At 44.5% G+C, this 24020-nt stretch overlaps 1 protein-coding gene across 4 annotated transcripts in view; it reads right to left on the bottom strand.

Moving 5' to 3' along the window:
• dop1a (DOP1 leucine zipper like protein A) overlaps positions 1 to 23417 on the bottom strand; it is a 626666-nt gene extending 603249 nt beyond the window's left edge. For all 4 annotated transcript variants that reach the window (XM_059648463.1, XM_059648464.1, XM_059648466.1 and 1 more), the window contains exon 1: positions 23221 to 23417. The gene's annotated coding sequence lies outside the window, so the exon portion shown is untranslated. The remainder of the gene's footprint in view (positions 1 to 23220) is intronic.
• Positions 23418 to 24020: the final 603 nt, after the last annotated feature.

Raw genomic sequence — 24020 nt, 5'->3', positions numbered from 1 at the left:
AGCTATAGTACATTCACTTCCTTCTTTCAAGTCATTAATATCTTTTGTATATACATTAATAAATGTGGCCCCAGCACTGATCGCTATGGCATTCCACTACGTACAGGTTGCCATCTGTCATCTCTTAGTTAGCCAATCCTCTATCCATGCTAACATACTACACTCAACAATTATGGGCTATTATCAGGTTCTTGTAAATACATCTGTTTCAAAAAAAAAACTAACAGAGAGTACTTGGTTCAGCCCAAAAGTCTCTAGCTTCTCTCCAGATCTTTTTCCTTTTAATTCCCTCTCAGTGGTCTCGTTCATTGGGTGGTGGCCACACTGTTTTCTTTTTCTAAAAGAAAATGCAAGACAAGAATACAAGCAGACTGTGGAGAGAAACTAACCTGGTAATTCTTAGCTACACTTTCCCAGCTCTTTAATCTAATGTACATGAGCAACATATATTCTTTGAATTACATCCTGGGTGAACTATTCCCATGTAGTGGTATATTATTCCATTCTGTATCTTTTGTTCTAAGCACAATAATGCTCTGTTATTTACTATTCTATCTCAGCTGTAACCCAGGGCTTCGCTGTTCAAAACAGTGCTCTTGTAATTTTTTTTCAACTGAACATTCCCACATGGCCGTCCCAGTTATGAGCACCTTCTTTTGGATAGCCTTTGTTTTCACAAAAATATTGTGTTATACTGTGATGACCACTAGTTTGGATGTAGTTTTTGTCTCCCTTTCTCAAAGACTTTGTTTGGAAAATAATAACTGACATGAATGGGATTAAAACCCAATTGGAAAGTCCAAATCGTGACTATTATGTGACATTTCTGTTTTTAAATGTGTTTTGTGTTCTTAGAACAGCAAGAGGTCCACCAGTATTCATGTGAAATTCAAAATGATCCTTGTCTGTTTTAAACTGTTATAAATCCATTTGGTTCTACCTAAGAACCTAATGGATTAATTTGTTTAATCTTACCTGTGTATTAAACAATAAAAAAAGTTATGTGATGACCAAAAATAAGGCAGTGTCTGTATCCATTTGTAACTTTGTTATTTCTTCATTGCAGATTACTTTTCCACATATTTCAGTGTCATATTGCAAATCTATCCCTGCATCCAAGTCATTAATATAGATTGTAAATCATTGGCATCTAAGGATCAACTCCTGTGGCAGCCCAATAGTTATGATTCACCAACTAGAAGACGACCTCTGCTTTCTGTTGGTTAGCCAATCCACTACCAGGCTAGTATAATACCCCTAAACCTAACGCGATCTTACCTAACGCATGAACTTTCCCTGTGGCACCTTAGTCAATGCCTTCTGGACATCCCGATATACTACACATACAGGACCACAAGTATCCACTCTGCTTGTTACATTTTCAAAAGACTCCAGTAAATTTGGGTTTTTTTTTATTCTTCATAAAATTAATTTGACTCTGATGGATTGTGCCTGGACTTTCAAAACGCCCTGTTACTACTTCCCTTATAATGGATTCCAATAATTTCTCTTTGACAGTTGTTCTACTAACTGGTCTATGGATTCTTACTTACTGCCTCCTTCCTATTTTGAATAAGGATGTTAGCAATAGCACTTTTCCAGAATCGGGGAAACTTTGGAATATTATAACCAATGCAGCCACCATCTCTGCTGCAGGCCCTGCAGACTTGTCTACCTTCAATCCCAACAGTTTGCTCTGTACATTTTCCCTAGTGACAATTCCGTTACCTGTTATTATTGGGATGATTTCAGTGTCCTCCACCGTGAAAACTGTGGCAAACTAGTAATATGCGTGAAATGGTGGCTCAGTGGTTAGCAAGGTTCCTTCACAACACCAGGTACCCAGTTCGATTCTAGACTTAAGTGACTTGTGGAGTCTGCACAGTTTTCCACCAGGTGCTCTGGCTTCCTTCCACAGTCCATAAGAGGTGCAGGTTAGGTGGACTGGCTACAGCAAACTGCCCAGTAGTGTCCAGGAATGTGATGACTAGGTGGGCTAGTGATGGTAAATGTAAGTTATGGGGTAGAGGGCTGGGTCTGGGTGGGGCATTCTTCGGAAGGTCGGGGCAGGCTCTATGGACCAAAGGGCTTCTTTCTGCATTGCAGATTCTATGATTCCATCATTAGCATACACTCCCAAGGACAGAAGTAAAAGTGCCCAATATTTCCCTAAAAGAAATTATGATATTCAACCTCAAAATGATATGTTTTTATATTATCCTTGCAATCACGAATTTAGTCATCTTTTCAAAAGAAATGAATAATCCAACAACAATATACTCATTAGTTTAGCTGCTCAATATCTACAAGGATTGCACAAAATATACTTGGAGATATTTTGTTGATTTCTCTGTTCAAAGTGTAGTCTGGGAACTTCAGGGTCCTTTGCTGGATAAATGCAACACTGAAACAGTGGTCTTACTAGTGACTTGTAAAGCTTGAGCAAGACTTTCCAATTTTTATACTTCATTGAGTTTGAAAGAAGGGCTACAGTCCATTTCTTCCCTATTACTTGCTGAATTTGAAAAATAGCTTTTTGTGACCTATGCAGGTCCCAAATCATTATTTTTCATAGCTTTTTTTAGTCTTTGTCCATTTAAATAATATTTGGCAGTATATTCTTTGCATAGACTCACATTTTTCTACGCTATCTGCAGACTCTGTGTCATCTTTCTCAACATTTATCATCTCACCTATTTTTGTGTCTTAAGCAAACTTGGCTATAGTACTTCATTTACGTAATATATATCTATGACATGGATGACAAACAGTCGTGGCCCAATACTGATCCCTGTAGCACTCCATTCATTACAGGGCGAAAATATAAACAGAAAATGCTCCTGTTATCACAACTCTGAAAAGATAGGTGGGAAGGACAAAACAGAGTCTGCAGAAGGTGTAGAAAATGTTTTTACACCTTGGCAGAAAACATACAGAGCTGAATATTATTTAAATGGAGAAAGACTACAAAAACTATGAAACAAAATGGATTTGGCATCCTCATACATAAATCACAAAAAGCTAAGATACAAATTCAGCAGGCAATAGGGAACAAAATAGGGAAGACAAATGGATTGCGTCTTGTGTGATTTGCCCAAATCCATTCAATTAGATAAATGAGATTACTGGAAAATGTAATTCAATCAGCCCATCTGACGAGTTCATCTAGGTGCTCTTGAAGTCTAAGGCTATTCTCCTCACTACTTACCACCACGTCATTCCATAAGCCACTTAAATTTTCTTAGCTATCAAAACGATAGCAGGACAATCACTGGAGCTGAAGATTAGATTAGATTAGATTCCCGAGAGTGTGGAAACAGGCCCTTTGGCCCAACAAGTCCACACCACCCCTTGAAGCATCCCACCCTGACCTATCTCCTTATAACCCACCCACCCCTGAACACTATGGGTAATTTTAGCATGGCAAATCCACATAACCTGCACATCTTTGGACTGTGGGAGGAAACCGGAGCACACGGGGAGAATGTGCAAACTCCACATAGACAGTCGCCCAAGGCGGGAATCGAACCTGGGTCCCTGGCGCAATGAGGTAGCAGTGCTAACCACCGAGCCACTGTGCCGCCCTAGATCCACTACCCATGGCTGAGCATCAAGGATTGCAGGCATGGTTTCTCTGAATAGTGCAGCAAACTCAAAGAGCTGAATGGCCTACTCCAATTTCTATTTTTTATGTTGTTGTGACATATTGGGGAAGACTGACATGTTTACCTGTTCTAGGCTAAAGATGGCAGATTTCCCGATGGGACAAAATGGGTTTTCGTGATCTGATAGTTCCATGATCACAGACTGAGCTTTATTTTAATTTCAGTTTTATAAGTTCATTACTTAACTAAATTTGAACCCGTTCCTTGACCATTAACCCAAATTTCTAAATTGTTAGCACCATGCCACTTCAAGGAGATCCACCCTTTTTGCTGTCCTTTTTAAAAGCAATTCAAAAGCGAGATAATGAGACTTCAGAGGCAGCATCTTTCTGTTAGCATGAAGGGCAAGGCTGGCAGGAGTAGTGTACACTGGACGACAAGAGATATTGAGGTCAAGAAAAAGAAGGAGGCATATATCAAGTATAGACAGATGGGATCAAGTGAATCCCTTTAACTGTGCAGGGTGTAAGAGCACAGTCAAGAGGAAAAATCAGGAGGGAAAACAGGGAATTTGCGATAGCTTTTGCTAATAGAATAAAACCATAGAATTCTGGCAGCGTGGAAGCAGGCGATTCTGCCCATCAAGTCCTTGACCCTCTGAAGATCTTCCCATCCAGACCCACTCCATCCCTGTAACATTGCATTTTTCATTGGTTAATCCACCTCGCCTGCACATCTCATTATAGCCAATTTGGCATACCCAATCCACCTAGCCTGTATCGTTGGGACTGTGGGAGGAAACTGACAGACACAGGGAAAACACGCATAGTTTGCATCATCGCCATAGGGAGGAATCGAACCCGAATCCCTAATGCTGTGAGGCAGCAATGCTAACCGCTGAGCCATCATGCCACCCTTAAAAAGGAGAATCCAAAGAGATCCTACAAGCATATTAACAGCAAAAGAATAATAAGGAAGTAAATAGGGCACCTCAAAAAAGTCAACAAGGTCATGTGTAGAACCACAGGAGATGGGTGAGATCCTAAAATGAACATTTCAGTATTTACTGTGGAGAAAGACATGGAAGCCAGTGAACTTGGGGAAATAAACAGTGAAATCTTGGAAAGAGTCCACAATACAGAAGTGGAGGTGCTGAACGTCTTAATATGGACAAACATGGATAAACCCTCAGGACCTGATCAAGTGCATCCCAAGACATTTTTGGAAGCTAGGGAAGAAACTGCAAGGCCCCTAGCAGAGGTATTTGTATCATCGACAGCCATGAGTGAAGTGCCAAATGACTGGACAGTGGCTAACGTGTGCCATTATTTAAGAAAGGCTGCAAGGAAAAGCCAGGGAACTACGGATGGGCCAGCCTGACATCAGTGGTGCTGAGAGACAGGATCTATATGCATTTGGAAAGACAAGGCTGGTTAGGATTAGTCAGCATTACTTTGAACATGGGAAATCATGTCTCAAACTTGATTGATTTTTTTGAAGAGTTGATCATGGAGATAAATGAAGGCAGATCAGTTGACATCGTCTACATGGACTTCAGCAAGGCCTCTGACAAAGTTCCGCATAGCAGGGGGTGGCATGGTTGCTCAATGTTTAGCACTGGTGCCTGACAGCACCAGGAACCCAGGTTTGATTCCAACCTCGGGCGACTGTGTAGAGTTTGCACATTCTCCCTGTGTCTACGTGGATTTCCTCCGGGTGCTCCGGCTTCCTCCCACAGTCCAAAGATGTGCGGGTTAGGTGGATCGGCCATGCAAAATTGTCCAGAGTGTTCAGGGATGTGTAGATTAGGTGGGCTATAGGGGGACGGGTCTGGGTGGGATGCTCTGTGCGTCAGTGTGGACTTGTTGGTCCGAAGGGACTGTTTCCACATTGTAGGGGTTCTATGATATGATCATTCATAGACTGGTTAGTAAGGTTAGATGACACAGAATCTAGGGACAGCTCGCCAACTGGGTATAAAACTGGCTTGACAGGAGGAGACAGAATAGTGGTAGAGGGTTATTATTCAAACTGGAGGCCTGTGGTCAGTGTGCCACAAGGATTAGTGCTGGGTCCACTAATGTTCATTATGTATATTAACAATTTGGGCAAGTATATAGGAGACACGGTTACTAAGTTTGCAGAATGCACCGATGTATAGTGGACAATGAAGGTGGTTGTCTAAGATTACCACGGGATCTTGATCAACTGGGCCAGTGGACCAAGAATTGGAAAATGTAGTTTAAATTAGAAAATAAAACACAAACCAGGGCAGTACAGTTAATGGTATGGCCATGGCAAGTGTTGTCAAACCGACTACAGTTGCATAGTTCCTTGAAAGTGGCATCACAGATTGACAAGGTGGTGATGACAGCAAGCGTGCCAAATACCTTAATCGGTTAAAGCAATGAGTACAGGTGATGTGACACCACCTTACAGCTATACAAGACATTGGTAAAGCCACATGTGGTATACTGCTTGCAATTCTGGTCATCCTGCTATAGGAAGGATGTTATTAAACAAAAGGTGTTACTGAGACTGGAAGGTTTCAGTTCTAAGGAAAGTGTTGCTTGTATCCCAAAGCCTTTTATTCGTACGTAAGAAGCAAGAGGGTAACTAGAGAAAGGGTTGGCCCACTCAAGGACAAAGGAGGGAAGTTATGTGAGGAGTCAGAGAAAATGAGTGAGATTCTTAATGAGTACTTTGCATCAGTATTCAGCAAGGAGAGGGATATGATGGATATTGAGGTTAGAGATACATGTTTGATTACTCTAGGTCAAGTCTGCACAAGGTCGGGGGGGGGGGGGGGGGGTGCAAAAAAGAGTTGAGTATTCTAAAAGGCATTAGGGTGGACAAGTCCCAGGTCTGGATGGGATCTATCCCAGGTTACTGAGGGAAGCGAGAGAGGAAATAGCTGGGGCCTTAACAGACATCTTTGCAGCATTCTTGAACAAAGGTGAGGTCCCAGAGGACTGGAGAATTGCTAATGTTGTCCCCTTATTTAAGAAGGGTAGCAAGGATAATCCAGGTAATTACAAACCAGGAAGCCTGACATCAGTGGTGGGAAAGCTGCTGGAGAAGATACTGAGGGATAGGATCAATTTACATTTGGAGGAAAATGGGCTTATTAGTGATAGGCAGCATGGCTTTGTGCAGGGAAGGTCATATCCTACCAACTTGATAGAATTTTTTGAGGAAGTGACAAAGTTGATAGATGAGGGAAGGGCTGTAGATATCATATAAATGGACTTCAGTAAGGTGTTTGAAAAGGTTCCCCATGGTAGGCAGATGGAGAAAGTGAAGTCACGTGGGGTCCAGGGTGTACTAGCTAGATGGATAGAGAACTGGCTGGGCAACAGGAGACAGAGTAGTAGTGGAAGGGGGTTTCTCAAAATGGAGAACTGTGACCAGTGGTGTTCCACGCGGATCCATGTTGGGACCATTGTTGTTTGTGATATACATAAATGATCTGGAGGAAGGGATAGATGGTCTAATTAGCAAGTTTGTAGATGACACTAAGATTGGTGGAGTAGCAGATGGTGAAAGGGACTGGAGAATGCAGCAGAATATAGATAGATCAGAGAGTTGGGTGGAGAAACGGCAGGTGGAGTTCAACCCAGACAAACGCTAGGTGATGCATTTTGGAAGATCCAATTCAAGAGCAAACTATACAGTAAATGGAAAAGCCCTGAGCAAAATTGATGCACAGAGAGACCCGGGTGTTCAGGTCCAATGTACACTGAAGGTGGCAACACAGGTCAATAGAGTGGTCAAGACAGCATACGGCATGCTTTCCTTCATCGGGCAGGGTGTTGAGTACAAGGGTTGGCAGGTCATCTTACAGTTGTACAGGACTTTGGTTCAGCCACATTTGGAATACTGCGTACAGTTCTGGTAACCACATTACCCAAAGGATGTGGATGCAGTGGACAGGAGGTTGACCAGGATGTTGCCTGGTATGGTGGGCGCTAGCTATGAAGAGAGGTTGAGTAGATTAGGATTATATACATTAGAAAAACAGAGGTTGAGGGGGTACCTGATTGAGGTCTACAAAATCATGAGAGATATAGACAGGGTGGACAGCAAGACACTTTTTCCCCCCCAGAGCGGGGGACTCAATTACTAGAGGTCACAATATGGGGGGGGGGGGGGGGGGGGGGGGAGAGGAGTTTAAGGGAGATATGTGTGTAAAGTTCTTCAGGGTGGTGGGTGCGCAGAACGCATTGCCAGCAGAGGTAGAAGAGGAAGGCATGATAGCGTCATTTAAGATCTATCTAGACAGATTAGACAGATAGATGAATGGGCAAGGAGCAGAGGGATACAGATCCTTGGAAAATAGGTAACAAGGTGTAGAGCTGGATGAACACAGCAAGTCAAGCAGCAGAGGAGCAGGAATGCTGATGTTTCGGGCCTCGACCCTTCTTCACAAAATCATTTTCTTCATTTTCTGAAGAAGGGTCTAGGCCCGACACATCAGCTTTCCGGCTTCTACGATGCTGCTTAACCTGCTGTGTTCATCCAGCTCTACATCTTGTTACCCCAGATTCTCCAGCATCTGCAGTTCCTACTATCTCTTAGAAAATAGGTGACAGGTTTAGATGGAGGATCTGGATCCACACAGGCTTGGAGGGCCGAATGGCCTGTTCCTGCGCTGTAATTTCTTTTGTTCTTCGTTCTCTACAAAACGAGCTGCTCAAGGAGTCTTAAAGTCATAGAGTTGAACACACGGAAACAGACCTTTAGATCTAACGTGTCCATGCCAACCAGATATCTTAAATTAATCTAGTCCTATTTACCAGCATTTGACCCATACAGGTAGTTCGCCTATGAAGCCACAGTTGTGTTCTTGTGACCAAACATTATATAAAATCACATTATAGGGAAATCACTACATCTGCACAGCAGAAAGTTCACTTTTTTTTTTAAAAAAAGATTCCCTACAGTGTGGAAACAGGCCCTTCAACCCAACAAGTCCACACCGCCCCTTGAAGCATCCACCCAGACCCATCCCCCTATAATCTACACACCCCTGAACACTACGGGCAATTTAGCACGACCAATCCAGCACATCTTTGGACTGTGGGAGGAAAACGGAGCACCCAGAGGAAACCCACGCAGACACGGGGAGAATGTGCAAACTCCACACAGTCGCCCGAGGTGGGGATCGAACCCGGGTCCCTGGCGCTGTGAGGCTGCACTGCTATCCACTGAGCCACCGTGCTGCCCCACACAATACACGTTATACAAACAATATCTGCTATTCAATTGCGTTACAGCCAATTCGCACTAACAAAACACACATTATAGCACAACTATCTTTGTTAAACCCATCCTATTCCCATGCCTGTTAAATGGTGTAATTGTATCAGCCTCCGCCACTTCTTCTAGCAGCTTATTCCATACACGGTCCGCCCTCTAAGAAAAAGTTGCCTCTTAGGTCCCTTTTAAATTTTTTCCTCACTCCTTACACCTATGCCCTCTAGTTTTAGATTCCCCTAACTGGGGGAAAAGACTTTGACTTTTATAAGCCTGTGTAACATCAACTCCTCAGCCTTCTACACTACATATTGGTGCTGCTTCGCTCGCTGGTCCAAATTTGGAAAAGTTCCTCAGTTTTGCTTAGGATTTCCACACTGTCCTCACTGTCACCTGGTCTATCTGACTCCTCCCTTCCTGGACATCTGTTTCCATTTCTGGGGATGGACTGGCCACTAACATCCACTATAAATATATAGTATCCACTTTGGGCAACACAGTGGCTCAGTGGTTAGCACTGCTACCTCAGTGCCAGGGGCCCGGGTTCCACCCTTGGGAGACTACCTGTGCGGAGTTTGCACATTCTCCCCGTGTCTGTGTAAGTTTCACCCAGGTTTCCTCCCACAGTCCAAACAAGCCCATGCTTCACACCCTGCTTCTTGTAAAGACTCCAGGCCATTCTCTCAGTTACGCCATCTCTGTCAAACATGGTCAGATGAAGCCAACTTCGACAAGGGAGCCTCCAAAATGTCCACCTTCTTCCTCAACCAGTGGATTCCCCAACACTGTTGTCAACAGGGCCCTCAACCAGGTCTGACCCATCTCCTGCACTTCCGCCCTCACCCTTTCTCTTCCCTCTCGCTACAGCGATAGGGTCCCCCTTGTCCTTACCTACCATTCCACCAGCATCCACATCCAGAAGATCATCAGATGCCATTCCTGCCACCTCCAGCGAGATGCTACCACGAGACACATATTGCCCTCACCTCCTTTGTCCACCTTCCACAGGGACCATTCCCTCCAGGACTCCCTTATCCACTCTTCCTTCACCTCCAATATCACCACACTACACCACACACACACACACCCCAACACACACCAACACCCGATCCCCAACAGCCCCACGGCACCTTCCCTGCAACCAGCAAAGGTGCAACACCTGCCTATTTACCTCCTCCGTCCCCAAAATACAAGGGCCTAAACATACATCCAGGCGAAGCAACATTTCACCTGCACTTGCTAGAAACTAGTCAAATGCATTCGTTGCTCACAATGTGGTCTCCTCTACTTTGGAAAAACAAAGCATAGACTGGGCGACCACTTCACAGAACATCTGCATTCTGCTCGCTAAAAAGACCGAATTACTTGTTGTCTGCCACTTTTACACACCTTGTATCCTGGTCAACATCACCATCTCTGGCTTGCTGCAGTGTTCCAGCAAAGCTCAACGCAAGCTGGAAGAGCAACTTATTTTCCACTTGGGGAACACTGCAGCCTTCTGGACTCAATATTGAGTTCAACAATTTTAGGGCCTAAACTCTCCCATGTCCTAGCTCCCTACCTCACAAACCAGGCCTTGTTATCACAGCCTGCCATTACACACTACGTATTATTAGTCACTAACAGTCTCCATTAACAACTATGCACCCTCCTAGCCAGATTGTTATCAACTCCATTGTCTATCCAACTAATTCTCTCTCTTCGGGCTCTGTCCTATTTTTTACTTGCTACCCCACTCCCCTCCCTATTTTCTGCACATAAACCAACATTTTCCCAGCTACCACCAGTTTTGAGGAAGAGTCACATGACCCAAAAAAATTAACACTTTTTTTCTTCACAGATAATGCCAGACCTGCTGAGCTTTTCCAGCAACATCTGTGTCTATACAGTCAAACGTGACATTCCACTTCCTACACTCAATACACTGACCGATAAAGGCAAGTGTACCAAACACCTTCTTCACTACCCCACATGCAATTCCACCTTCAAAGATCTATGAACCTGCACCCCAAGGTCTCATTGTTCAGCAACATGCCCCAGGATTTTACCATTAAGTGTGCACATCTTACTCTGGTTTGCCATACCAAAATGCAACACCTCACATTTATTTAAATTAACCCCATCTGCCACTTCTCAGCCCAACTGAATAAGGTCCCATTGTATTTGGGAATAACCTTCTTCACTGTCCGCTACACCAGTGATTTTGGTGACATCTGCAAACTTACTAACCATTCCTCCTATATTCACATCATTTAATTAAGAGACCGACAACAGTGGACCCAGCACCGATCCTTGTGGCACAACACTGATCACAGGCTTCCAATCCAAAAAAACAACAACCTTCCACTCCTTTAAAAAAGGAAAGGTTAAGGTCCCCACCTCACACCAGCCGCAGACACTCCTGGGATGAGGACAGCACCAGTTAAGCCCAGAGCAAAGCTCACTGTACTCTTTAAAAGCTGAAAAGTGAAAGATGCCCTGACTTTTGAACCAAAACGAAACTCCCCATGACTGGAAAAATTAAAAACAAAGAAAGATGGCTTTTCTGGATTTTGCCCCTACCAAGCACCCTTGGAGCACAGACAAGAAAAAGGGTCAAAATGTGGAATAAATATTTCTTGACAAAATAACAGCACCCCAAGGTTTCCCCACAGGGTTAAAAATTGAAACAGAGACAAAATAAGGCTGTCATCTCTCTGGGGCACCAACTCAAAAGGCAAAACAGAAAAACTTACTAAATTAAAAATGTTATTGTTTGCCATTATGATGTTCTCCAGCCGTCGTGGCACCTGTCAATCAGGACCATATTAGTGGTGATCACCACGTATCCAACACCAGGAACACCCAAACGAGGACATAACTGGGAAATAAAGGCAGTCAGGAAAAATAAGTGCCTCCTTGGGCTGCTGCCTGGACCTGTCAATGGTCATCTTAACCAGGCCAGGAGCAAACGGCAAGCGCTCCGCACACCAGCTGCCTGTAGGTTAGGAGCATAGGCTGAAGTGCACCCAAAATTTCAACAGCAGCCCCTTCAAATAAAAAAAAGCCCCAAAAACAAAAGGCTGCAGACAAATGCACTCAACATAAGTAGAAGGTAGTCTCCTCCAGCCCATAGAACGTGCATGTGATTTGGAACCTGGCAAACTTACTCAGTCACCAGGTGCATGGAACTGCTGCGTGCAGCACTCTCCACTCCAGATCCTCTAAGTAAGAGGGGAGGACCACATGTCCAAGCGGTAGGTGAAGACATGGTATAGCCTCAGCCCGTACAGATAATGCCTCTGTGCCATCCAGAAGGGCACCAGCAGGATATCACTGACGTGGTTCATATTGCAGGGCTTCTCGTCACAGGGTAGGGTCTGCAGCATGGGGCCAATGTCAAGTTACAGACAGAGTCAGTTCGTCCAGAAGACCGCCACATGCCTGAAGTGCCTCCGGTGCACAAAGTGCTCGGGCCAAGCACCTTGTGGATCAGGGTCTGGATGATTCAGGTCATGAGCCGGAGGTGGAATGACACCCTCATGGTCGACTGTGCAGGCGTCATACAGGCCTCTCTCCTCTGCCATTCAGCTCATCCCCAATCTGGTCCCTGCATCCCAAACTCACTTCTTCTCAGCCAACATAAACAGCACTCTAGGAGGAACCTGTTCCTGAGCAGCAACTCTATGACAACGGCAGCCACCAGCTAGATTATGACCAGCACTCACACACAACACTCAGCAGTCCAGTCCAATGTGCTAAGTGAGCAGTCACTTTGATTTGCAACTCAAGCAAAATTTGCTGGCCAGGATTCCTATGCTGGATTCCCAGGTACAGGAGTGAGTAGTACTCCACGAGAAGCACAAGAGCTTCTCCAGTAGGAGATCCATCTGCCATGGCCCAACCAGAAGGCCCAAATACTTTCTTCAGTTGATCTTTGCAGAGGACACAACAGGGTAGACTTCCTGACACGTACATCCTCCACAGGTCAGTTGGGTCTGTGAACATGAGGAGCATGTTGTCGACGTATACCAAAAGAACCACCTCCTGCCTCAGCCCGTGCACAGCCAAACCCAAAGCTGCTTAAGTAAGAGGCATACGAATGGTTCTACCTACAATAAAGCTGGCCGGACAGGGGAAAGCCCCAAAAATTCCTCTTCCAACAAACAGGGGTGCCACCAGAGACCTAATAACCCTCTCAAGACATATCGCAACAGATGTGGGGCAACAGAGTGCATCCTGAACCCAAATGCTCACAGTCCCAAGCAAATGTTCATGCGCCACTCTGTCAAACAGGAGAGAAAAGCACTCAACAGGCCAGTCCTCTCAGAATAACAGATCACATCCCATCTCATAGATGCTCCATTCCTGCATGTTATAGGACTGCCCTGGATGGATCATGTGGTACAGCATGGTGCCAAGACAAGTCAAAAGTGGCCATGCAAAGATTCTGTAGTCCATGCTGAGGGAGACCAGACACAAATTCTTAAACAAGGTAAGGTTCCCCATGGTAGGCTCATTCAGAAGGTCAGGAGGAATGGGATACAGGGGAACTTAGCTGCTTGGATACTGAATTGGCTAGCCAACAGAAGACAGCGAGTGGTAGTAGAAGGAAAATATTCTGCCTGGAAGTCAGTGGTGAGTGGGGTTCCACAGGGCTCTGTCCTTGGGCCTCTACTGTTTGTAATTTTTATTAATGACTTGGACGAGGGGATTGAAGGATGGGTCAGCAAGTTTGCAGACGACACAAAGGTCGGAGGTGTCGTTGACAGTGTAGAGGGCTGTTGTAGGCTGCAGCGGGACATTGACAGGATGCAGAGATGGGCTGAGAGGTGGCAGATGGAGTTCAACCTGGATAAATGCGAGGTGATGCATTTTGGAAGGTCGAATTTGAAAGCTGAGTACAGGATTAAGGATAGGATTCTTGGCAGCATGGAGGAACAGAGGGATCTTGGTGTGCAGATACATAGATCCCTTAAAATGGCCACCCAAGTGGACAGGGTTGTTAAGAAAGCATATGGTGTTTTGACTTTCATTAACAGGGGGATTGAGTTTAAGAGTCGTGAGATCTTGTTGCAGCTCTATAAAACTTTGGTTAGACCGCACTTGGAATACTGCGTCCAGTTCTGGGCGCCCTATTATAGGAAAGATGTGGATGCTTTGGAGAGGGTTCAGAGGAGGTTTACCAGGATGCTGCCTGGACTGGAGGGCTTATCTTATGAAGAGAGGTTGACTGAGCTCGGTCTCTTTTCATTGGAGAAAAGGAGGAGGAGAGGGGACCTAATTGAGGTATACAAGATAATGAGAGGCATAGATAGAGTTGATAGCCAGAGACTATTTCCCAGGGCAGAAATGGCTAGCACGAGGGGTCATAGTTTTAAGCTGGTTGGTGGAAAGTATAGAGGGGATGTCAGAGGCAGGTTCTTTACGCAGAGAGTAGTGAGAGCATGGAATGCGTTGCCAGCAGCAGTTGTGGAAGCAAGGTCATTGGGGTCATTTAAGAGACTGCTGGACATGTATATGGTCACAGAAAATTGAGGGTGCATACATGAGGATCAATGGTCGGCACAACATTGTGGGCTGAAGGGCCTGTTCTGTGCTGTACTGTTCTATGTTCTATGTTCGAACAAACAAACAGACAGAGATCCACCTTCTAAGGCAAAAGAATGATGACCACCCTGCACCAAGAAACAGGCATCACTCCAGTCACAATACATTCCTCCATGATCCATGCACAGTTGTATCCCACAACATCCCAGAACACCATGATCAGCCCGTCCAGCCCCATAGACATGCAGGTGCCAGACGACTCCTCCAGACTCAGAGGGGCATCAAGCCCCTTGGCACCCTCAGAGCCTACATGTGGCACTCCGAACTTTGCAAGCTCTCTTGCTGGACAGATCTGGAGAAAAGAGACGCCTGATGCCTTCTGAATCTGAAACAAGGGATCTATTGTCGACTAGCAGCAGAAGGAGCCACTGGTGGATTTCATGCCTTTCTTCCCCAGCGAGTAGAAGGAGAAGCCACAATCGGGATCCTGAAGGAACTGACCTGTGATCTCACATACGCACCCTGAGACTCAACAAGATGCAGATCCCAGAATGTGCCCTTCTCCTGTTGATACGCGCCCCCCACATGGCCACGTCCACATCAGGCTGACCAAGACACAACTCTTGGTCGAGCACCTTGTTCTCCAACCCCTTGATCCTGGATTTCCACCTCTTTGTTCAAACCCCATGCATACCCACTAACAGAGATATGAGTCTTGCCCACATCCCACCATCATCTCAAAAGGAGGAAAACCCCCTGCTTCTTTCTTCAGCTTGTCCAGAAGTGGCAAAACAAGAACCACTCATCTTTGAGCAGCAGGTTGTTAAAGTGACAGTATGCCACCTAGTCCTGGCACTGAACAGAACAAGTTCTGCCCACACCACACTGCAATCAGAGAAAGACACTTACCAAATGGAGGCCTTTAGAACACAGGAAGCACATGCCCTGGAAATGCAGAGGCAGTCAATTATCAAAGCTCCACCACCAGGCCTCACAATGGGGACGGCAATAAAATCAAGATGGAGATTGCACCAGATAGTTTAGACCTTTTGACTTGGTAGACAAGTCCCTCAACTTCCCCACCAACACACTGTCCTTCTAGGTACTCTCAGTCCTGCTTCTTGAGAGTGCAATTGAAATCTCTCCCGCAAAAGGATGAGAAAGGACAAGTTTTCCTCACTGATGGAGCCAAGAAGAGTAGACACTCCTTTGAAGGAGCAGGTCTGCCCAAATCCCATGCAAGACACATATACATTCACAACGTGAAGCACCATGCTTCCGGAATGAACTGGGAGTTGCAGCAGACAACCTGGCACATGCTCTCAAGATCTCCAGCTAAAAAAAGGCCAACAAAATAATCACCCCACCAGAATTGGAGGTCAGGTGACACACAAGGCTCCGTCCCTGCCATTGCAAGAACTATGTAGCTTCATCTACTGAAATAGTATGGGTTTCTCACAGGAGGCTCAGTATATGCTTCCATTCCCCAAAGAGCAAGAGGATACAAAATCTGCACTGGGCCTTCCTTCTGCTATTGACATTGAGCTCACTGCGACGTCTTTGTGGCTACAGCATGTGGCACTTCGTAGGTTACGTGGAACAGTCCCTCTTCCGTACCTTCACTGGCCCTAAACGCCACCTCTTCCTCCGTTACATTGATGACAGTGTTGGCACCGCCTTGTGCTCCCAAGAGGAGCTCGAACAGTTCATCCACTTCAACACCTTCCACCCCAACCTCAAGTTCACCTGGACCATCTCCAACACATCCCTCACCTTCCTGGACCTCTCAGTCTCCATCTCGGGCAACCATTTAGAAACCAATATCCATTTCAAGCCCACCGGCTCCCACAGCTACCTAGAATACATCTCCTCCCACCCACCTTCCTGCAAAAATTCCATCCCCTACTCCCAATTCCTTTGCCTCTGCCACATCTGCTCCCAGGATGAGGCATTCCACTCCTGTACATCTCACATGTCCTCGTTCTTCAAAGGACCGCAACTTCATACGCCGCCATGGTCGAGAGCACCCTCGACTGTGTCTCCCACATTTCCTGCAACTCATCCCTCACACCCTGTCCCCCGCAATAACCGCCAAAAACCCTTCGTCCTCACATACCACCCCACCAACCTCCGGATACAACGCATCATCCTCTGACACTTCCGCCACCAAAGATATTTTTCCATCCCCACCCTTGTCTGCCTTCCGGAAAGACCACTCTCTCTGAGACTCCCTTGTCCGCTCCATACTTCCCTCCAACACTTCCCACCACACCCGGCACTTTCCCCTGCAACAGCAGGAAGTGCTACACTTGGCCCTACTCCTCATCCCTCACCCACATCCCAGGCCCCAAGATGACTTTCCACATGAAGCAGATGTTCACCTGCACACCTGCCAATGTGGTATACTGCTTCTACTGTACCCGTTGTGGCTTCCTCTACATTGAGGAAACCAAGTGGAGGCTTGGGGACCGCTTTGCAGAACACGTACGTTCAGTTCGCAATAAACAACAGCACCTCCCATTCTTTAGACGACATGCCCATCCTTGGCCTCCTGCAGTGCCACAATTATGCCACCCAAAGGTTGCAGGAACAGCAACTCATATTCCACTTAGGAACCCTGCAGCCCAATGGTATCAATGTGGATTTCACAAGCTTCAAAATCTCCCCTCTCCCCACGGCATCCCAAAACCAGCCCAGCTCATCCCCGACTCCCTCACCTGTTCTTCCTCTCACCTATCCCCCTCCTCCCACCTCAAGCCACACCTCCATTTCCTACCTCCTAAAGTGATCCCACCCCCTTGACCTTTCCGTCCTCCCCGGACTGACCTATCCCCTCCCCACCTATACTCACCTCTACTGGCTCCATCCCTGCCCCTTTAACTTGTCTGTTTCCTCTCCACCTATCTTCTCCTTTATCCATCTTCGATCCGCCTCCCCCTCTCTCCCTATTTATTTCAGAATCCTCTCCCCATCCCCCTTTTCTGATGAAGGGTCTAGGCCCGAAACATCAACTTTTGTGCTCCCTAAGCTGCTGCTTGGCCTGCTGTGTTCATCCAGCTCCACACTGTTATCCTGGATTTTCCAAGCATCTGCAGTTCCCATTATCCCCAAGCTAAAGTCCTTCAAGACAGGCTGCACCATCTGAGACTGTCGTCTCTAGGCCTCAAATCAGCGGGTGTTATGATAGTCTTCAACTCACTGAGGAGAAATGCAGGTGACCAGGCTTCCAAAGGCAGTAGCAACATAGAATTCTTAGCTCAAGTCCCTCTATGCAGGTAAGGTGCAGCATCAGAGGCTTCAGACCTCAATTAACTCCTGCTGCTCTCAGTTGCAACAAGTCTTGCCACCTCAGCCTTCAAGTTCCAGTTACAACAGCAACACACTGCAGTCTCCCCTCTACAGGGAAACATCATTTATCACCCCACACTGTCTTCTACCTTCAAACCAATTTTGTATCCAATTGGCCAGCTCTCCCTGAATTCTGTGATCTAACCTTGCTAACTAATCGACCACGCAGAACACTGTCGAAGGCCTTGCTGAAGTCCATGTAGACACCATCCACCACACTGCCTTTAATCTTCTTTGTCACTTCTTCAAAAAAACTCACATCAAGTTAGTGAGACATGATTTCCAACAAAGAATGCCCTGCTAATCATCTCTTAAGCAGTCCTTGCCTTTCCAAATTCACATAAATCCTGATTTTCAGAAGGCTCACCAGGCTATATAGTCCCCTGGCTTTTCTTTACCATTTTTCTTAAATAATGGTTCCACATTAATCACCCTCACGTCCTCCAGCACCTCAACAGTGACTATAAATGATAATAATATCTCAGCAAGGGGCCCAGCAATCACTTTCCTAGCTTCCCACAAAGTTCTATGATACACTTGATCAGTTTGTGGGTATTTATTCAACTTTCTGCATTTTAAGGCCTTCAGCAATGCCTCCTCTATAATATAGACACTTAAGGTATTACTTTTTTTTTTCCCCCAGGTTCTCTATCTTCCAGATCTTTCTCCCCAATAAATACTGCCGCTAAATGCTGGTTTAATATCTCAACCATCTCCTGTGGTTCCAGAAACAGATGGCCTTTTTGATGTTTAAGAGGTCTGATTCTCTCCCTAGTTACAGTTTTGCCCTTTAATGTATTTGTACAATCTCTTTGCATTCTCCTCAACCTAATTTGCCAGTCATCTCACATCCCCTTTTTGCCCTCCCAATTTCCCTCAAGCATCCTCTTACTGTCCTTATGCTCTTCCAGGGATTCACTCAATCCCAGCTGTCTATACCTGATATATGCCTCCATCTTTTTCTTGACCACAGCCTCAATTTCTCTAGTCATCCAGCATTCATTACAACTACCCGCCTTGTCCATTAAACTAACAGGAACATACTGCCTCAGGACTCTCTCATTTTTGAGGGCCTCCCACTTTCCAACCATCCCCTTTCCAGTGAACTGCCCCGCCCAGTTAACTTTTCTAAGTTCTTGCCTAATACCAAAATTGGCCTTCCTCCAATTTAGAACTCTGACTTTTAGATCAAGTCTATCCTTCTCCATAGCTTTTTTTAAAACAACAGAATTATGATCACTCACTCCAAAGTGCTCCCTCACTGCTACCTCAGTCACTTGCCCTGTCTTATTTCCTAAGAGAAAGTCAAGTTTTGCTCCTTCTCTAGTAGGTACATCCACACACTAAACAAGAAAAACGTTCTTGTACACACAATCAATTCCTCTCCATCCGATCAGTTAACACTACGGTAGTCCAGTTTATGTTTGGAAAAGTTAAAATCCCCTATCATTACAACCTTATCATTCTTACAGACATAGAATCAAACCGCACAGAAACAGACCCTTCAGTCCAACCGGTCCGTGCCGACCATAATCCCAAACTAGTCTCACATGCCTGCACTTGGCCCATGTCCCTCCAAACATTCCTCATTTATGTACTTGTTCAAAAGGTCTTTTAAACACTGGAACTGTACCTGCATCTACCACTTTCTCTTGCAGTTCATTCCAGACACAAACCACTCTAAAAACAATTGCCCTTTGCATTTTTTTTAAATCTTTCTCCTCTCACCTTAAAAATATGCCCCCTTGTCTTGAAATCCCCCACCCTAAGGAAAAACCTCAGTAAGGCTGAGATCCCCTTACATATTTACTTCTCAATTTCCCACTGACTATTGGGCAGCCTATGGCACAAGCCCAATGAGGTGATCATCCCTTTCTTATTCCTCAGTTCAGCCTAAAGAACCTCAGTGGACAACGTCCCCAGAATACAGCCATAATGTTATCACTATCCAAAGAGTGCCATTCCCCCACCCCCCCACCCCCAACTACTTTCTTGCACCCCTTTCTATCCTACCTATAGTATCTATATCCTGGAACACTAAGCTGCCTTTTCTGAGCCACATTCCTGCAATAGTCCCATGTTCCCAACCACGCCGTGAACTCATCTGCCTTATCCGTCAGGCCTCTTGCATTGAAATAAATGCAGTTTAATTCACCAGTCTTTCCTCATCCTCTGTTTGCTCATGTCTATCTTCATTATTTGACTTGCTTTGCTTCTCAACAGTACAAGCCTCAGAACTTAGACCCCAGAGCCATTCAGCCCCAGTTAAAAGATGACAATGTTTTGGTCACCTCTACCTAGTCAAATGGGACTAGTTCACTTTAGGATATCCGGTCAGCATGGATGAGTTGGGCCGAAGAGTCTGTTACCATGCCATATGACTATGACTCTATTATCTGCATTCTAAATCTCAAAGTCATGAAAAAATTAAACCATTAAGTAGAAATAAAATTATATGTCAGAATAGCAAACTAAACAAGGAACCATTTTTGGTAAAAGTTCAAAAAAAAGGGTAATACAAGCAGGTAAGTAGACAAATTGGTTTGGAAAGTTGGTATCCCAATGTACTGCATTACCAGAGGTTTATACCTATACTGTAAACAAACTCAGTTTTGAATTATGAACAAGTGGAACAGCAATCACATTCTAAATGGAATCAGTGCACACCATGCAGAAGATGCATGGCAGCAACTCCCCACAGCTCCGTCCAAAGCATCTTTTAAACCTGCAATCTCCACCATCTAGAAGACAAGAGCACCAATAGTGCTGAAACTCCTTCACCATCAAGTCACATATCATCCTGATTTAATCATATTGGTGTTTCTTCACTGTCACTGGGTTAAAATCCTGGAACTTCTTTCATGACAGCACTGTGTAAATCAACAGCAATGGTTCAAAGCAATAGCTCACTACCGTCTTTTCAAGGGCAATAAGGGATTGGGTAATAAATCAGCATTGCCAGCAAAGCCCATATACCATAAACTAATAAAAAACAAAAATGATGCTGGTAACAGATGTGAGGGAGGAGGCAATTAAACCAAGTAACTTTTGTTATTTTCAATCTTGTAACGCTAGGGCAGCATTTTAAGAATTTTGGAATTGACTGTTTTCCTATCTAGCAGACCTCTAGAAGTATCTACACCAGAGTTGTGCAATTAGAATAAATAAATGTCCTTTGTCCCACACAAATGCTGTTAGTCATCAATAGATAACTAGTATTAAGATAAACAGAAAACACAATAAATTCAAGTCAAACATTTTTCAGTGACTATTCATTAATTGGAAGGTACTACATGCAAAAGTAAACTACATTTACAGCCATTAGAAAAGACGTTGGGGTAACGAGAAATGTAGGTAAGGCTGAGAAGGTTGAACAAATGCAAGGACTCTGAAGGAAGGAAATAACCTCTTAAATAAATGGAGCTTAGTCTATATTTCATGAAAATACTCACTAAGCCCATTGAAAACAATCACAGGTGCAAATTCAGGGAGACCTAACACTGATGCAATGCTTCCTACTCCATGCTGAACTAGAAGCCTGTTTTATTAAAAAGAGGATTTGAAACTGACAAAGATGAGGTTCGTGATGAAGAGTCAGTAGACACAAAACATTAACTCTGCTTTCTTCCCACAGATGCTGCCAGACCTGCTAAGTTTCTCTAGTAACTTTTGTTTTCATTTCCCTTTTATGGAAAGGTTGTGCACGTGGAATCTGGTAATTTGGAGTTCCTCATTTAACTCAACTGCTCATTAGGGGATCAGGTGGCTCAGTTGGCTAAATGGCTGATTTATGATGTAGAGCAATGCTAATAGCATGGATTCAACTCACACACTGGCTGAGGTTATCATGAAGGATTTTCCTTCAACGTTCCCCCTCACCCGAGGCTGGTGACCTTCAAGCTAAACCACGAGTCATCTCTCTAATGAAAAGCAGCCCAATGGTCAGGTAGGACTTTGATATATAGTATGAGCATAAGGACAAAACTGACAAAGTAGGAAAATAATAATCTAGTTTCAATGAATTTTCCTTGTGCTTTCCAAGAAAACTGTAACTTTAAGTAAATACATCAAACAGCAGTACACAATAAAATAATATTAAGAATTCATGCTTGTGTTGCAACACACCACAGGTTAGAATATCAACATTAATTTTAAATCCTACTTCTAAATCAAGTGATTCCAGCTTTAATTAAAACTGCCAGTGATGCCATCAGGAACTGGAAACCATCTTGTTAAATAGGTCAGCAACCCTCACACTGCTTAGTTTGGTAACTCTGCTATGTTTTCTGATGTTACCATTACAGAAATTCATTAAAATACCTCAAAAATAAATCCTTGCAGTGATTTGATTCTTAAATTGGTCACTGATGGGAAACAAAGTTAGAGTTCTATTTATAAAGCTAAGCTTTTCTAACAAAAAAATTGTCACATTGAACTGAAATTACAATGCATTTGTAAATGACCAGGTTTGATGTTCAATGGTAAATGGTGATCTATGAAATATTGCCATTGTCATCTTCTCCCAACCAGATAATTCAACTGGCATAGAAATTTAGGATTGTGATGACTTTGACTACCACCGACAGTACTATCCTCACACTGCCGTAAGGCATCACATTTCAGTCAGCCTGTCTTGTGAAACATAGGTGCCTCACATTCTTCTCCTGCATAAGATAAAACATAATAACTGCTCCCTCAAGGCTCTACAAGTACTTCTCTCTATACAGATATCCCTCCTTTGTGTCCGTGACTCACTTGAGTCATATTGCAGACTTAACAGTACTGCAACCACAGCCTACGTTACTAATGTAGATTTTTCTCCTGAAAAGCCAAGCAATTGCTGATTCCTCACCAAAATTTAGTATCTCTTTCTTGTAGATCCTAAACTATTGTTGTATACCTCCAAAATCAACCGACTGCCTCTACTAGTTCCGCACCAAAAGAATTCCAAAGGCACTTAAACTGGAGATTGCACCATTAGCCCCTTAAACTGTATGGCTTCGAAGCGGAGGAAGATAAGTTGTCTACACTGCAGACAGGCATTACGGGGACCTAATCGGTCCTAAATGACAGACCATGATATATCAGAATTGGAGACCTGGTTTGCGTACATGTACCTGTCTACATATCTGTACTTCCTGCGTATTTCCGGCCATCCCCCACACACACACACACCATGTCGAAACGAGTACCTCTATGTTTTAGGCACCCTGCAAGTGCCGTGGAAAAAGCATTCAGAGCTAACATATAGAACTGCTTTTAAGGCTCATCAAGACTATAACGAAGTCTCAACTTCATACAGCCTCGACATCTGGAGAGAACCGAATCAATAACCAGAGGTACCCAGATCCAACCTTTCAACTTTGGTTCATACGTGCACAGAAATGCGGGTAAAGGAAAAGACAGATCCTTGGGATGTTTTATAACGTTGGGGACTCGACGTAAACACAAGTTGTTTTCACTGTGATAAATGCGCACTCACCTGCCGCCGATGTGTCACCGTCATTCGGTACCAACCCTGAGCTCACTACCACGCCCCCTTACCCATTCAGTGATAAACAACGGACAAGCTACCTATTCTTTTGTGCCCTGAATAAAACGACAGGCGGTGAAGAATCGAGAACCGGCACTAATCCAACGACCGTCTCTTCCCCTGATTCCACCTCCGGTTGGGAGACTAACTACCCATCATGCATCGAAATGACGCACACACGTCTCTCTCGTCCCCCATCCTCCGCTAACACTTGCTTCTCATATTTGGTTCCGGCGGAAGAATTTTGTAAAACAGTTTTGATCTTATTTTATTATCTAAGCTATTCCGCAGCAAAATCACTCACATTCGGCGGAGATTACCTTGTAATCACCAGAAAGAATAATTCACGAAAACAAAATCAGGCTTTAGTTCAGAGAATAGAAATGTTAACTGTTTAAAAAAAATACCGGAAACACCCATAAAGCCTGGCAGCACCTGTGGCGAAAAATCAAATTTAACATTTCGAGTCTAGTAACCCTTCTTCAGAACTGATGGTATCTAGGTAGGAAAAAGGATGGTTTTTAAATGCAAAAAAGTGGGAGGGGGAAGTAAACGGTTGGTGATGATAGAAAAAAAAACATTTCGACAGACAAGTAGCGGAAAATTGGTTGCTGTTCATTCAGCGTGCACTGATCTTCTCTGGAGCACTGCAGGAAGCCTGAGACAAAGATGATGGCCAGAGAACAAGGTCGTGTGTTGAAGTATCAAGGCAGTGGAAGCTCAGGATCTTCTTTGCGGAGAGAATATGT

This window comes from Stegostoma tigrinum, chromosome 9 (genome assembly GCF_030684315.1).
Source record: "Stegostoma tigrinum isolate sSteTig4 chromosome 9, sSteTig4.hap1, whole genome shotgun sequence".
Lineage (NCBI taxonomy): Eukaryota > Metazoa > Chordata > Chondrichthyes > Orectolobiformes > Stegostomatidae > Stegostoma > Stegostoma tigrinum.
The sequence above is the reverse complement of the archived record's forward strand: the minus strand, read 5'-3'. Positions and strand labels throughout refer to the sequence as shown.